Here is a 13989-nt window from a genome sequence, read left to right on the forward strand (position 1 = left end):
CTACCACACTCTCTACCACACTATCTACCACACTACCACACTATCTACCACCCTCTCTACCACCCTCTCTACCACACTCTCTACCACACTATCTACCACACTCTCTACCACACTACTACACTCTCTACCACACTATCTACCACACTCTCTACCACACTATCTACCACACTCTCTACCACACTACTACACTCTCTACCACACTATCTACCACACTCTCTACCACACTATCTACCACACTATCTACCACACTCTCTACCACACTATCTACCACACTCTCTACCACACTATCTACCACACTCTACCACACTCTCTACCACACTCTCTACCACACTCTCTACCACACTACCACACTCTCTACCACACTATCTACCACACTCCTGGTTCAACAAACAAAATGAAGAAGCAATGTTATATCGCCTAGTATGGGCCAGTAGGCCTTCTCACTGTTCTTCCTTTCTTATGTGCCTAGTATGGGCCAGTAGGCCTCCTGGCGTTTACCTGGAGAGAGTACCGGGGATCAGCGCCCCCCCGGCCCGGTCTGTTACCAGGCTTCATGGTGGATCAGGGCCTGATCAACCATGCTGTTACTGCTGGCTGCACACAATCCAACGTACGAGCCACAGCCCGGCTGGTCAGGTACCGACTTTAGGTACTCGTCCAGTGCCTGCTTGAAGACTGCCAGGGGTCTATTGGTAATCCCCCTTATGTATGCTGGGAGGCAGTTGAACAGTCTTGAGCCCCTGACACTTATTGTGTTGTCTCTTAACGTGCTAGTGACACCCCTGATTTTCATTGGGGGGATGTTACATCGTCTGCCGAGTCTTTTGCTTTCGTTGTGAGTGATTTTCGTGTGCAAATTTGGTACTAGTCCCTCTAGGATTTTCCAGGTGTATATAATCATGTATCTCTCCCGCCTGCGTTCCAGGGAGTACAGGTTCAGGAACTTCAAGCGTTCCCAGTAATTGAGGTGTTTTATCTCCGTTATGCGTGCCCTGAAGGTTCTCTGTACATATTCTAGGTCAGCAATTTCACCTGCCTTGAAAGGTGCTGTTAGTGTGCAGCAATATTCCAGCCTAGATAGAACAAGTGACCCGAAGAGTGCCATCATGGGCTTGGCATCCCTAGTTTTGAAGGTTCTCATTATCCATCCTGTCATTTTTCTAGCAGATGCGATTGATACAGTGTTATGGTCCTTGAAGGTGAGATCCTCCGACATGATCACTCCCAGGTCTTTGACGTTGGTGTTTCGCTCTATTTTGTGGCTGGAATTTGTTTCATACTCTGATGAAGTTTTAATTTCCTCATGATTACCATATCGGAGTAATTGAAATTTCTCATCGTTGAACTTCATATTGTTTTCTGCAGCCCACTGAAAGATTTGGTTGATGTCCGCCTGGAGCCTTGCAGTGTCTGCAATGGAAGACACTGTCATGCAGATTCGGGTGTCATCTGCAAAGGAAGACACGTGCTGTGGCTGACATCCTTGTCTATGTCAGATATGAGGATGAGAAACAAGATGGGGGCGAGTACTGTGCCTTGTGGAACAGAGCTTTTCACCGTAGCCGCCTCAGACTTTACTCTGCTGACTACTACTCTTTGTGTTCTGTTTGTGAAGAAATTATTGATCCAGCTACCAACTTTTTCTGTTATTCCTTTAGCACGCATTTTGTGCGCTATTACGCCATGGTCACACTTGTCGAAGGCTTTTGCAAAGTCTGTGTATATTACATCTGCATTCTTTTTGTCTTCTAGTGGATCTAGGACCTTGTCGTAGTGATCCAGTAGCTGGGACAAACAGGAGCGACCTGCTCTAAACCCATGTTGCCTTGGGTTGTGTAATTTATGGGTATCTAGGTGGGTGGCGATCTTGCTTCTTAGGACCCTTTCAAAGATTTTTATGATATGAGATGTTAGTGCTATCGGTCTGTAGTTCTTTGCTATTGCTTTACTGCCCCCTTTGTGGAGTGGGGCTATGTCTGTTGTTTTTAGTAACTGTGGGACGACCCCAGTGTCCATGCTCTCTCTCCATAGGATGTTAAAAGCACGTGATAGGGGCTTCTTGCAGTTCTTGATGAACACGGAGTTCCATGAGTCTGGCCCTGGGGCAGAGTGCATGGGCATGTCATTTATCGCCTGCTCGAAGTCATTTGGCATCAGGATAACATCAGATAGGCTTGTGTTTACCAAATTCTGTGGCTCTCTCATAAAAAATTAATTTAGATCTTTGACTCTCAGTCTGGTTAGCGGCTTGCTAAAAACTGAGTCATATTGGAACTTGAGTAGCTCACTCATTCCTTGCTGTCATATGTGTAGGACCCATCTTGCTTAAGTAGGGGTCCAATACTGGATGTTGTTCTCGACTTTGATTTGGCATGAGAAAAGAAATACTTTGGGTTTATTTCGATTTATTTTATGGCTTTTAGTTCTCCCCGCGATTCCTGGCTCCTATAAGATTCCTTTAATAAATTAGACACATGTGAAACTCTTGGGTATTTTTATTGAGGAAACGTTTCGCCACACAGTGGCTTCATCAGTCCATACAAAGGAGAATCGTGAAGAACAGGAGAAGAGTGAGGTAATCAGTCCCTCAACCTTGAGTCGATGTGGTCAGTCCATCAATCTTGAATAGAATACAGCATATGTGCCGAGAAGTAGCTTATATACCTTAGGCAGGAGAGGTGCTGCAGTCGTAGGTGGTGTCACATTTGTTCAGTGTGGAAGTAGGTCGTGCCCAAGGGTTAGGCAAGCGAAGAATTCCCAAGTATTAAGATCCCAAGAAGTTGCAGCGTCTGACCACATCGACTCAAGGTTGAGGGACTGATTACCTCATTCTTCTCCTGTTCTTCACGATTCTCCTTTGTATGGACTGCTGAAGCCACTGTGTGGCGAAACGTTTCCTCAATAAAGATACCCAAGAGTTGCACATGTGTCTAATTTATCAACATGTCGGTTCTCTGAACCATTCATCTACAAGATTCCTTTAGTTTTAGTTTGATGTTTGCTATTTCTTTTCCGTCGCCTGTAAAGGGAGCGCCTGTCTCTTTCTATTTTACGTCTACTCCTCCTTTTTCTTAAAGGAATATGCCTTGAGGATACATCGAGTGCCACAGAGTTAATCTGTTCTAGGCATAAGTTGGGGTCTGTGTTGCTTAGTCTATCTTCCCAGCTTATATAGTTTAGGACTTGGTTTACTTGGTCCCGCTTTATGTTTTTGTTATTGAAGTTGAATTTAGTGAAGGCTCCCTCGTGACTTATCTCATTTTGTCGGTCTGGGGCTCTTCGCATACATGTCTGAACCTCGATTATGTTGTGATCCGAGTATATTGTTTTTGATATGGTGACATTTCGTATCGGATCATCGTTGTTAGTGAAGATGAGGCCCAGTGCATTCTCCAGTCTAGTAAGCTCTTTTATTGGCTGGTTTAAGTTGAATTTTGTGCAGAGATTTAAAAGCTCGTGCGTGTGTGTGTGAGTTCTCGTCTGAGCTGCCTTCTGGTGTTATCACTGCAACAACATTATTTGCTATATTCCTCCATTTTAGGTGGCTTAAGTTGAAATCCCCCAGGAGCAAGATGTTGGGGGCAGGAGCTGGAAGATTTTCCAAACAGTGGTCAATTTTCAATAGCTGTTCCTGGAATTGTTGGGACGTTGCATCCGGAGGCTTGTAGACTACCACAATGACTAGATTTTGGTTTTCGATCTTTACTGCTAAAACTTGAACTAGATCATTTGAAGCACTAAGCAGTTCTGTGCAAATAAGTGACCCTGCGATATACATGCCAACCCCCCGCCCCCTTTTGCCTGTTCACTCTGTCGCACCTGTATAGGTTGTAACCTGGGATCCATATTTCGTTGTCCAAGTGATCTTTTATGTGGGTCTCTGTGAAAGCCGCAAACATTGCATTTGCCTCTGCAAGCAGTCCACCGATGAAAGGTATTTTGTTGTTCGTTGCTGGCTTTAGACCCTGTATATTTGCAAAGAAGATTGTCATCGGGTTGGTGGTATTGGTGGTACTGGGGAGGACTTTTTTTTCCGGCACTAATATCTGTATCTGTTGGTTTGGAGTGGAGGCCATCGACTGATTCCACTCCAGAAATGACTGAATTTGGTGTACGATTTCTGCCATTTCCTGCCAGTTTTTTTTTCTTCCTGGCACTAAAAAACCTCTCCCTCTTGAGTGGCTGTGGCTACCCAGGTTTTCCCATGGTCTGGATGTTTTGTATCTTTTTGTCCCCTTTAGATGGTGTGCCTGGCAATTTAAGTTATAGCACTGTCTTTCCTGTACTGAAGAAGGACACATTTCAGGGTGAATAAGCTTACAGGAAGGGAGTTTGCATTTTCCTGTTGTCATATGGGCACGGCATTTTCTAGGGTGGTCAAAGTTGCACGTCCCATCTGTTTTTTCAGATATCCCATGCCTGCAGATACCAAGTGCATAATATGCGCACAGGCTTGGTTTCCGTTTGCCTTGGGTTATTGTGACTGTATTCCCTGTTGGTGCATGTTTTCCTGTCTCATTCCTGTCCTCACTAGTACTAGCAATGGTGCCCTCACCAGTTGTTTCTGGTAATATATCCTCACTATTACTAGTGGAGTCCCCTTTGCTATCTCCTGTGGTATTACTAGTCTGTAATATTGGCTTTATCTTGTCCTTGACTACACTTGTTTCCCCACTTCAGCTTCTGTCTCCCTCGAGGCCATTAATATGCATTCTCCCATGCATACAGTTACTGTCTACCAGGATAACACCTCCAGCCTCACCGTTACTGTTTACCAGGACAGCACCTCCAGCCTCACAGTTACTGTCTACCAGGACAGCATCTCTACCCTCGCAGTTACTGTCTACCAGGACAACACCTCCAGCCTTACAGTTTCTGACTACATGGCCAGCACCTCCAGTCATATGGAACTCTCTCCAGGTAAACTGTCGGCCAAAACAGCATCAGCACCAAGGGCGATAGCACCATCCAGCCCAGACTTTTTATTTTCCCATCTGTTATAGAATGCTTCCAGGTTTTCTATGAAGGCTGCTTTGATGTTATCCTCTTATAATACCAATGTGATTTTTAGTCCACAGATTGATCTCATTTGGGCATACCCAAAAACACTCTCCTGATTTAATACTGCTTGTAGATAATTCTTGGATATCTCCACAAGGGGCGTGACACCAATTTCCACAAAAGTGGCATGTAATCCATGTGGAAGCCCGCTTGTTTGATTTACTGCAGACTACACAGGATTTCATAATGTGATTTTAATGGTTGATTTACTGTAATTCTACTAATAACCTCTTGAATATTCTACTAATAACCTCCTTAAAGTGAAGATCTGGCTATTTGTATTTGTATTTCTAACTGTACTTGTATATTTGGACAAGCTTACCGCTCTAAGTTACTGCTTTATAGTTATTGTTTGTGTGTTTGATAAGGGCGACTAAAACCCCGTCTGTTTATAGTTCTTTTATAGTCCTCTTTGTTCTGCAGTGTTCTTCCTCTCATATGATAAGTTAGACGCATGTGCAACACTTGGGTATCTATAATGAGGAAACGTTTCTCCACACAGTGGCTTCATCAGTCCATACAAAGGAGAATGGTGAAGAACAGGAGGAGTTTGAGGTAATCAGTCCCTCAGCCCTAGTATGGGCCAGTAGGCCTCCCCAGTGTTCCTCCTTTATGTTATGTGCCTAGTATGGGCCAGTAGGTCCCCTGCAGTGTTCCTCTTTTTTTGTCTTATGTGCTTAGAATGGGCCAGTAGGCCTCCTGCAGCGTTCCTCCTTTCATATGTTATGTATCTAGTATGGGCCAATAGGCCTCCCGCAGTGTTCCTCATTTCTTGTGTTATGTGCCTGGTATGGGCCAGTAGGTCTCCTGCAGTGTTCATCTTTTCTTGTCAGGTGGTCCGGTGGCCTGGTGGCTAAAGCTCCCGCTTCACACACGGAGGGCCCGGGTTCGATTCCCGGCGGGTGGAAACATTTCGACACGTTTCCTTACACCTGTTGTCCTGTTCACCTAGCAGCAAATAGGTACCTGGGTGTTAGTCGACTGGTGTGGGTCGCATCCTGGGGGACAAGATTAAGGACCCCAATGGAAATAAGTTAGACAGTCCTCGATGACGCACTGACTTTCTTGGGTTATCCTGGGTTATCTTGGGTTATCCCTGATAACATTGAGTATACATAGTGTATAGTGTATACTACAGTGGCTCCCTAGTATATTGATGATAAAGGCTAAAGTGTCATTTGAAAACAGGTGAATTTGTAAATGAAGTGATAAGCCTATAGAGGAAGGTGCCAGAAGTCGCCAGAAACTTACCACAGGTCAGCTGTTTTAAATAATCTTCCTGGCCTGCTAGTGTACTCGCATATAATCTAGTGATACCAGTGAATAGCAGAATACAGTGTTGTAGTAGCAACTAACCAGTATTATAATGGTACTTAGTGGAGTGGAGTGACTTTCATTAGTTTCTTTTTCTTGAAATACGAGACGTTACTGTGAATTTCATATAACCTGTAGTTACCAGCGGTCGCAATATACACAACGAGAAGCAATTATTACTACAGAAAAAGCGTCCTTCCTCCAAAATTTGCACCAGTCAACTATAGTGATAATATAGCATTTATTGTGGTGGAGACGGAAAAAAAAAAAAAAAAAAAAAAAAAAAAAAACAAAAAAAAAAAAAAAAAATAGAAAAGCCAGATACAGCGATTGATAAACAAGGAGGTGACCGTTCGTCATTGTAGGAGCTGCCAGATATCACCGGCTCTTCAACACGCAAGTTATACTTTTGTATCAGTCAAATCACATATTACTCGGGTAGATAATTTCCAGTAGATCCTTCATGTGTTAGCTCAAATCACCGACAAGTATGTTTTAAATAAGTGACCCACTGATCAGAGCAGATCGACTGGTCCGGACCCTTGACTGGTCCGAACCCTTGACTGGTCCGAACCCGGGACTGGTTTCAAACGGTTTCGTTGGACAATAAAGCAGACTGTAAATGGATGGGGTTGTAGGCGCCCTTATAAACACAAACATTAAAAATCAGGAACGTGACGGTAAGCTGTCCAATATACAAAAAGAGTTAGAAACAGAAATACAAATAGCTAGAGCTTCATTTAAGGTTATTAATATAATATTCAAGAGGTTGCTAGTAGAATTGCAGTAAATCAACCATTCAAATCATTATGAAGCTGTGTGTAGTCTGTGGTCAGTCAAACAAACGGGCTTCCACATGGATAAATTGTCATTTTTGTGGAAATTGGTGTCATGCCCCTTGTGCAGATATCCCAGAACTAGCTACAAGCAGTATTAAAACAGAGAAGTGTTTCTGGGTATGCCCAAATGAGGAAAATCTGTGGACTAAAATCACAAGGGTATTAAAAGAGGACAACATCAAAGCTGCTTTCATAGAAAACCTGGAAGCTTTCTACAACAGATGGGAACATAAAAAGTCTGGGCTGAATGGTACTGCCCTTGATACTGGCCATGTAGTCACAAACTGTAAGGCTGGAGGTGATGTCCTGGTAGTCAGTAAATGTGGGGCTGATAGTGCTGTCCTGGGAGATAGTAATGGTGAAGCTGGAGGTGCTGTCCTGGGAGACAGTAATGGTGAAGCTGGAGGTGCTGTCCTGGGAGACAGTAATGGTGAAGCTGGAGGTGCTGTCCTGGGAGACAGAAATGGTGAAGCTGGAGATACTGTCCTGGGAGACAGTAATGGTGAAGCTGGAGATTTTGTCCAGGTAGTCGGGAATTATACGCAGGAAGGAATACATATAAATGACCTCATAGGGGACAGGAGCCATAGTAGGGAAACAAGTGTAGTCAAAGATAAGATAAAACCAATATTGCAAACTAGAAATACCGCAGGAAATAGCAAACAAGAGGACTCCAATAGCAATAGTGAGGATAAATTACCAAAAACAACTGGTGGGAGCTCCATTGTTGGTGCTAGGGAGGATAGAAGTAAGACAGGGAAACATGCACCAACAGGGAATACAGTCACAGAAACCCAAGGCAAGCGGAAACCAAGCCTGTGCACATACTATGCACTTGGTATCTGCTGGCATGGGAAATCTGGAAAAACAGATGGGACGTGCAACTATGACCACCCTAGAAAATGCCATGCCCATATGACAACAGGAAAATGCAAACTCCCTTCCTGTAAGCTTTTTCACCCTGAAATGTGTACCTCTTCAGTACAGGAAAGACTGTGCTATAACTTAAATTGCCAGGCATACCATCTAAAGGGGACAAAAAGATACAAAACATCCAGGCCATGGGAAAACCTGGGTAGCCACAGCCACTCAAGAGGGAGAGGTTTTTTAGTGCCAGGAAGGAAAAAAAACTGGCAGGAAATGGCAGAAATCGTACACCAAATCCAGTCATTCCTGGAGTGGAACCACAGTCGATGGCCTCCACTCCAAACCAACAGATACAGATACTAATGCCGGAAAAAAAATCCCCCCCCAGTACCAACAATACCACCAGTCCGATAACATTCTTCTTTGCAAATATACAGGGTCTAAAGCCAGGAACAAACAACAAAATACCTTTCATCCGTGGACTGCTTGCAGAGGCAAAGGCAATGTTAGCGGCTTTCACTGAGACCCACATAAAGGATCACTTGGACAACGAAATATGGATCCCAGGTTACAACCTATACAGATGTGACAGAGTGAACAGGCAAAAGGGGGGGGTTGGCCTGTACATTGCAGAGTCACTTGTTTGCACAGAACTGCTTAATGCCTCAAATGACGTAGTGGAAGTTTTAGCAGTAAAGGTCGAGAACCAAAACCTAGTCATTGTGGTAGTCTACAAGCCTCCGGATGCAACATCCCAGCAATTCCAGGAACAGCTGTTAAAAATTGACCACTGTCTGGAAAATCTTCCAGCTCCTGCACCCAACATCTTGCTCCTGGGGGATTTCAACTTAAGGCACCTAAAATGGAGGAATATAGCAAATAATATTGTTGCAGTAATAACACCAGGAGGCAGCTCTGATGAAAACTCACACTCACACGAGCTTTTAAATCTCTGCACAAAATTCAATTTAAACCAGCAAATAATAGAGCCTACTAGACTGGAGAATACACTAGACCTCATATTCACTAACAATGATGATCTGATAAGAAATGTCACCATATCAAAAACAATATACTCAGATCACAACATAATTGAGGTTCAGACATGTATGCGTGGAGCCCCAGACCGACAAAATGAGACTAGTCACGAGGGAGCATTCACCAAATTCAACTTCAATAACAAAAACATAAAGTGGGACCAAGTAAACCAAGTCCTAACCGATATAAGCTGGGAAGATATACTAAGCAACACAGACCCAAACTTATGCCTAGAACAGATTAACTCGGTGGCACTCGATGTATGCACAAGGCTTATTCCTCTAAGAAAAAGGAGGAGTAGATGTAAAATAGAAAGAGACAGGCGCTCCCTTTACAGGCGACGGAAAAGAATAACAGAGCGGCTAAAAGAGGTCAATATATCTGAAATGCGCAGGGAGACACTGGTCAAAGAAATAGCAAGCATCGAACTTAAGCTAAAAGAATCCTTTAGGAGTCAGGAATCGCGGGAAGAACTAAAAGCTATAAATGAAATCGAAAGAAACCCAAAGTATTTCTTCTCCTATGCCAAATCAAAATCGAGAACAACGCCCAGTATTGGGCCCCTACTTAAACAAGATGGGTCCTACACAGATGACAGCAAGGAAATGAGTGAGCTACTCAAGTCCCAATATGACTCAGTTTTTAGCAAGCCGCTAACCAGACTGAGAGTCGAAGATCAAAATGAATTTTTTATGAGAGAGCCACAAAATTTGATTAACACAAGCCTATCCGATGTTATCCTGACGCCAAATGACTTCGAACAGGCGATAAATGACATGCCCATGCACTCTGCCCCAGGGCCAGACTCATGGAACTCTGTGTTCATCAAGAACGAGCCTTTTCCATCCTATGGAGAGGAAGCATGGACACGGGGGTCGTCCCTCAGTTACTAAAAACAACAGACATAGCCCCACTCCACAAAGGGGGCAGTAAAGCAACAGCAAAGAACTACAGACCAATAGCACTAACATCCCATATCATAAAAATCTTTGAAAGGGTCCTAAGAAGCAAGATCACCACCCATCTAGAAACCCATCAGTTACACAACCCAGGGCAACATGGGTTTAGAACAGGTCGCTCCTGTCTGTCTCAACTACTGGATCACTACGACAAGGTCCTAAATGCACTAGAAGACAAAAAGAATGCAGATGTAATATATACAGACTTTGCAAAAGCCTTCGACAAGTGTGACCATGGCGTAATAGCGCACAAAATGCGCGCTAAAGGAATAATAGGAAAAGTCGGTCGATGGATCTATAATTTTCTCACTAACAGAACACAGAGAGTAGTCGTCAACAGAGTAAAGTCCGAGGCAGCTACGGTGAAAAGCTCTGTTCCACAAGGCACAGTACTAGCTCCCATCTTGTTCCTCATCCTCATATCCGACATAGACAAGGATGTCAGCCACAGCACCGTGTCTTCCTTTGCAGATGACACCCGAATCTGCATGACAGTGTCTTCCATTGCAGACACTGCAAGGCTCCAGGCGGACATCAACCAAATCTTTCAGTGGGCTGCAGAAAACAATATGAAGTTCAACGATGAGAAATTTCAATTACTCAGATATGGTAAACATGAGGAAATTAAATCTTCATCAGAGTACAAAACAAATTCTGGCCACAAAATAGAGCGAAACACCAACGTCAAAGACCTGGGAGTGATTATGTCGGAGGATCTCACCTTCAAGGACCATAACATTGTATCAATCGCATCTGCTAGAAAAATGACAGGATGGATAATGAGAACCTTCAAAACTAGGGAGGCCAAGCCCATGATGACACTCTTCAGGTCACTTGTTCTATCTAGGCTGGAATATTGCTGCACTCTAACAGCACCTTTCAAGGCAGGTGAAATTGCCGACCTAGAAAATGTACAGAGAACTTTCACGGCGCGCATAACGGAGATAAAACACCTCAATTACTGGGAGCGCTTGAGGTTTCTAAACCTGTATTCCCTGGAACGCAGGAGGGAGAGATACATGATTATATACACCTGGAAAATCCTAGAGGGACTAGTACCGAACTTGCACACGAAAATCACTCACTACGAAAGCAAAAGACTTGGCAGACGATGCACCATCCCCCCAATGAAAAGCAGGGGTGTCACTAGCACGTTAAGAGACCATACAATAAGTGTCAGGGGCCCGAGACTGTTCAACTGCCTCCCAGCACACATAAGGGGGATTACCAACAGACCCCTGGCAGTCTTCAAGCTGGCACTGGACAAGCACCTAAAGTCAGTTCCTGATCAGCCGGGCTGTGGCTCGTACGTTGGTTTGCGTGCAGCCAGCAGCAACAGCCTGGTTGATCAGGCGCTGATCCACCAGGAGGCCTGGTCACAGACCGGGCCGCGGGGGCGTTGACCCCCGAAACTCTCTCCAGGTAAACTCCAGGTGGCTAACCCTCCGGGGTTAAAAATCCGAACGAAATCTTATCTTATCTTATGTACTTAGTATGGGCCAGTAGGTCTCCTGCAGCGTTCCTCCTTTCATATATTATATGTCTAGTATGGGCCAGTAAGCCTCCCGCAGTGTTCCTCCTTTCATACGTCATGTGCCTAGTATGGATCAGTAGGCCTTCTGCAGTGTTCCTCCTTTCTTATGTTCTTATATTTACGAAGATGATTCGTTAAGTGACTGAATGATATACCTTGTCATATAAAGTAAGGTATATTATTATTATTATTATTATTATTATTATTATTATTATTATTATTATTATTATTATTATTATTATTACATTACGTGAGCACTTTTCCTCTCTGTATGGCCGTGGAATACCTTGGTGCTGTGACCCCCAGTGGTTTGGCGCTTCCCCGCGAATATATTAATATTATTATCAATTCCTCGCCCAGCTGCCGGTGAGGGTGGACGTTTTTGCTACTCCTCTCTGACAGGCGCAAGTGCTAGCCAGGCTGTCACAATGGTGGTTGGGGTGAGACGCAGAATTAACACTGTCGGCATAGAATTACTGAGAGGTACAATTAATCAAGATTCGGCGTTGACGTTGTTGCCTCTGATTATTCGAGAGACATATGGAATCGAGGATTGCGACCTTTACGGTGTAGCCTTAAATGGAAACTACCGAATGTTCGTGAAACTGCTGTCATCACACGTGTATGAGGATCTACTTGCTCAATATCAGGATGTTGCTATCGAGGTTAACGAGGGCATCCTGGTAAAGATGGTCGATGTTTCGAGTCAATTTACGTATGTAAAGTTACGTAATGTGCCTTTCGAGGCAAATGAAGCTGACCTACGTAGTGTGTTCGGGAAGTTTGGAACTGTACACGTAGCTCAACCAGGCAAGTGGACGGCAGGGGCTTATGTGGGTTATCCGGAAGGTAGTTTTAACCTAAAGATGACTCTGAGGCAACCTATACCTTCGTATGTGTTCTTAGATGAATTTAGGACACAAATACTCGTAACTTACGCTGGCCAACGTAGAACTTGTAGACTGTGTGATGGTTATGATCACATAGCGGCTGAATGTGTGCGGCGGAGGACTGGCCAGGGAATACCAAGAAGTGACATTACGAGGCGAGGACCTACAGTGACAGATCAGAACCGCCAGGATGGACGTAGGCGTGGTCGGTTGTGGAGTGAGGAAGTGGAGGAAATGCAACGTGAGGTGGAGCATGAGGGTGCAGTGCAGCAATTGAGTGCGTCTGATGAGGATGTGATTCACGAGGCGGACAAGGACGTACCAAATGACGTTGAAATTGACGTAGTGCTTGAGACAGTTTTGCAGGAGATGTTCCCTAAATCGGAGGAAGCCTTGACAGAGGTAACGACGGGAGACCAGGTACAGGGACAAGGGGAAGCATGCGGGTCTGAAGAAAGGAATGTAATGTCGGCTTGGCCAAGTAGTGAGAAGGGGAATGAGGTGATAGAGGTGGAGGTGCACAATGAGGAAGGTCAGGAGACTAGCATGGCGGAAGAGGAAGTGTCGAGGAAGCGGGCAGCTGTCACTTCTGACTCGGATGACGTCCTCACTCCAGCACAAAGACCAGGGAAAAAGGCGGGGATTGAAGGTGTGTGTAGAGGCACAGAGAAAAAGAAACGCCAGCAAGGGGTTAGGAGTGGAGGGGATGGGGTGAGTGCCAAGGACGGTGTGTATGAGGTTACTGGACAGCGGAAAAATGTGGTGGGGAAAAGTGGGTGGAAAACGTAAGCAGGCCTAAGGTGTATGACAATTAATGTTAATGGTTTATGTAAGAGTGGTAAGTGTGTATGGTTGCGAGGACTGCTGTATCGTTATAAGGTAGATGTTGTCTTTATACAAGAGCATAACTTGAAAATAGGAAAATTGCTGGAGGTGGATGGATATAGGGCTTTTGTAACTCCAACGACACGTTTAAAAGGTGGAGTAGGTGTTTTAATTCGAGAGGCAAGCCCGTTTGTTTTGCAAAGGTTTGAGGGGGGGGGGTGAGGGAAGAATAATGAGAGTGGACGGGTGGTGGATGCGTGAACGCGTGTCCTTTGTTGGAGTGTATGCTCCGGCGGAGAATGATGCGAGGGTAAAATCGGCTTTTGTAAGGGATGATCTGGTGTATTTCTTGAGAGCACTGCCCAGGGTTGCATTGATTGGGGGAGATTGGAATTGTATAATACGGAGATTTGATGCGATGCCAGCGGGGGCAGGATATTTTTCAAACGTGTTGCGAGACCTGTGTAGAGATATTGGGGTACGAGATGCATTTTGGGGTGGAATAGGTGAAGTGCAACATACGTACGTAAGGAGGGAATACGCAGCTAGACTGGATAGGATCTATATAACGCAAGGGGTTTCAGTGGAGTCTTTTAACACTATAGAAGCAATTTATTCAGATCACAGGGCAGTGGTGGTGGGGGTAGCATGGGACTCGTTAG

Source organism: Cherax quadricarinatus, chromosome 55 (assembly GCF_038502225.1).
Source record: "Cherax quadricarinatus isolate ZL_2023a chromosome 55, ASM3850222v1, whole genome shotgun sequence".
Classification (NCBI taxonomy): Eukaryota; Metazoa; Arthropoda; class Malacostraca; order Decapoda; family Parastacidae; genus Cherax; species Cherax quadricarinatus.